Source organism: Paracoccidioides lutzii (assembly GCF_000150705.2).
Source record: "Paracoccidioides lutzii Pb01 unplaced genomic scaffold supercont2.22, whole genome shotgun sequence".
Taxonomy (NCBI): Eukaryota; Fungi; Ascomycota; class Eurotiomycetes; order Onygenales; family Ajellomycetaceae; genus Paracoccidioides; species Paracoccidioides lutzii.
The window spans coordinates 169,953-174,109 of record NW_015440968.1 but is presented as its reverse complement, the minus strand read 5'-3'; positions in this window follow the sequence as shown (position 1 = coordinate 174,109).

Sequence of the window (4,157 nt, the reverse complement as noted above, 5' to 3'; positions counted from 1 at the left end):
TATTAGATTTTATTAGAATAACTTTTATAATCTATTTTTATTATATTAAATAATATATATTTATTAAAAAAATAATATAAATTTTTTTAATAACTTAAAATATATTTTTATATTATAAAATAATTTATAAAATCAGATTTAGTAGTTATTTTAATAAAATTATTATAAATTATTATTTTTAACTTATTTTTAATAAAATTAAATTATTTTTATTTTATTTTATTATTATAATATTTATTTAAAAAATATATTTTTTAGATTTTATAGATTTTAAGAATATAATATTTATAAATTTTTTTAATAATATTTTAAATTTAATATAATTAAAACTTTAAAATTATCTTTATTTTTAAATTATATTTTTAAATATATTATTTTTAATATTTAATAATATAATATTAATTATAAATACTATTTTATTTTTAAATATAAATTTATATAAATTAGTTATTATTTTAATAATTTTTTTTTTAATTTTTTTCAATAATAATTTTATTTAATTAAAAATCTTTATTTATTAAATCTTTTTTAAAAATCTACTAATTAAATAAGAATAAATTTTTAACTATTTTTTTACTATTTAATTATATATTAAATTAAATAATTTTATAATCTGATATTAAAATATTTACTAAGTTATAAAATTAGTTTCAAATTTTTTTTTTATAAAAAATCTTTAAATATAAAGATTAAATTTTTATTATTCAGTTTGTTTATTAGTTTAAATTTTTTTAAAATTAGCTACTTTATTAATTTATTTACTTTTATAAACTAAGTATATTTATTATTTTATTATAAATAATATATATTAAATTTTTATTTATTATATATATAAAAACTATATTTTCTATTTAATTATTATCATTCTTTTTTAAAAATATTTTATTTTAGATATTAATTAACTGAATAGATTTAAATTAATTAAGTTTATTTATAAAATCTTTAACTAGAATATTGAATTTAAAAATCAAGTTATATTTTAAATTAAATTAAAATTTTAAACTTTTTCAAAATATATAAAAACTTTAATTTTAATTTTAATTTTTTAATAAAAAATAATAATAGTTAAAATATATAGTTTAATATTAATATTTAATATCTAAATTTCTTTTTTATATAAGAATAAAATTATTTTTATTTTTTTATATTTTTTTTCTTTTATATTAAATAAATAAAATTAAAATAATATAAAATAAGTTTTTTTTCTATAACTGAAATTATTATAATTAACTTTAACTATTTTTATAAAAATAATTAAATTAAAAGTTTACTTTATTTTAAATAAAAACTTTCTTATTAATAATTTTTATTTTTAATAATTTTTTTTATATTATTTTTAATAAAGATTTAATTTTTTCTTATTAAAAAATACTTTATTATTTTATTTTTTTAAAAAAATGTTATTTTTTACCTTTAAAATAAAAAAATATATTAAAATTAAATATATATATATTTTATATAATTTTTATATTTATTTATAATATAAAAATATAATTTAATTTTAACTTTATAATTAAAATAAGTATAACTATTTATACTATAGTTTTTTATATATATTATATAAATTATAGAATATTTATATATTTTTATAAAATATCTCCACTTTTAATATTTTTATATTGAATATAAAACTTGATTATAAATTTAAAGTTAATATAATTAAAATTTTTCAATAATTAATTAACTGTAAATAGAAATAAAATATTTATCTATTTTAAAAAATTAATTATAATTATAATTGAGTTTAATTTTATATTTAATTTTAGATTTATTAAATTAGATAAAATTACTTTTAAATTTAATAAAAAGATTATACTTTTTTAAAATATTTATATAAAAAGTTAATTGAAAAAATAATTATAAAAATTATTATATTAATAAAAATAATTTTTTTATTTTTATTTATCATATATAAAATCTTTATTAAAAAGAATACTAATAATAATATTATTAATATAAAGTTTAAATTATTAAATATAAAGAGATTTTTATTAAAAATTATTTTTAACTATATATATTAACAATATTTTAGTTAATATTAAAATATTATTATTTTTAATATATTAAATAATATAATTAATTATTGAGTAAATAAAAATAATAATTAACTATTTATCAAATTATTTAATATACTTTTTTAATCAAAAAAATTACACTTTTAATTAAAAAGAAAAATTATTTTTAATTATTAATATTTATAAATTAAATAAATTTTATTTAAATATATAACTACTAAATTATTTAATATTTTTTATTTTATTCTAGTATATAAACTAGTTGATTAAGTTTTTTATACTAATATTTAATCAAATTATTAAAGCTTAATTTTTATAAAAAATAAATTTTCAGTTTAATAAATAATATTTATAAGTAATAAAGACTAGTCTTCTCAAATTAAAGTATATAAAATATAATAAATTTATTATTTTTTATCTGAATTAAATTCATTATAAGAAATAAATAAATTTAAAAATTTATTATATATTATAAGAAACTATAAACTAATTTCTCATATAAATATAATTATAAATAAGTTTTATATAAAAATTTTAAAAAGTATATAAAAGGTAAAGTTGCGACGGCAAGCGCATGGCGGAAACAGCCGTCCCTGCCACATCCGGTCTGGCGCCGTCCGTCTGCGGCCTGGCGTGGCCCCTTGCGGTCTAGCGCTGCCCCGTTCGGGCATGGCGCCGACCCTTCTCCTCGTGGACTCGCCGACGTCATCCGTCGCGAATATATAAAGCTGCTTCGACCGCCTCCGTCACATACGCACTTCTGCGTCCTTATTTCCCCCCTCTTCATTCTTTTCCTTTCTTCTGTTCTCTGCCCCTGCCGTCTCGCCCCCTTCCCATCTCCCCATCCTCGACGCCGGCCTCGTATCCCTGACGCGCACTGCCTCTTCTCTACTCCACCGCCCATCACGCGCAGCTACAACCCCGTGCTCGCTCACCCGTCCATTTCTACAAGATCACTAGTAGATTCCAGAGCAAATTGCTACATTTTTATCAACTCAAGTTTTGCACATAAATGTGTCAAAGCATTAGAGATCAGCTCTGAAGATTTAAAGAAAAGTCATTAGATCATGAGCTTCAATGAGTAGAAAGAAATTTCAATCATAAAAGTTACTTTTTTATATTTATAAATAGATGAAAGAAGGTTTTTAAACATGTTAATGCTAATAACAGATCTGAGAAGCACTGATATGATTTTAGAATGAGCTTGACTAGCAAAGTAGAAAACATGATTAAATATAAAGAATTAATATTTAATTTGATCAAGTGTATGAATGTTTACAGATGAGATATCAAAAAAATGCAATATAGTGATTTTAAGAAAAATTTTGAAGAAATTAATAGTGAAGTCAGAGCATTAACAAGAGGTAGATCATCATGATAGACTTATTAATGAGAAATTCAGTAAAAAGTTACTAAAAGAAGTGAGATCATAAACAGTTGAAATAATTTTTTGAAAAGATGTGTAAAAGCTTAATGAAAAAATAAATTAGACAAGTAGTAAAAAATGACATTCATTGATAGTATGATTTTTTATCATTGTAAAAGAAGTAAAAAGTTAGAAGTTTTCATTTTAAGTCTTTGTGAATTAAACAAAATTATTGAAAAGAAGAAAATTATTATTGACACAGAACTGAAGAATAAAAAGATGATTAATAAATAGCTATCAGAGAACTATAAGAAATTCTATAATATTTTTTCAAAGATAGTCTCTGATCAATTATTATCTATTTAAAAGAAAGTAAATTATAAGATTAAACTTGAGAAGAGAGTTGATTTAAATAAAGCTATTAATCATATATCATTATATCAAATAAGTTTGAAAAAGCTTAAGATAGTTAAATAGTATCTTGAGACTAATTTTAAAAAAAATTTTTATTTTATTAGTTACTTTTCTCTTCACATTCTCAATTCTTATAGTTTATACAGCAGATAAGCTGAGGTTCTATATTAATTATTACAGACTTAATGCAATCTCAAAAAAGAACTGATATTCAATTCTATTAGTTAATGAGTTCATAAAGTAGTTAAATAAAGTAAAATTTTTTATCAAATTGAACATTTATTAAGACTTTTATCAAATATACATGCACCTTGAAACTGAAGATTTGATTATCTTTAGAACATATTATAAAAATTTATAAA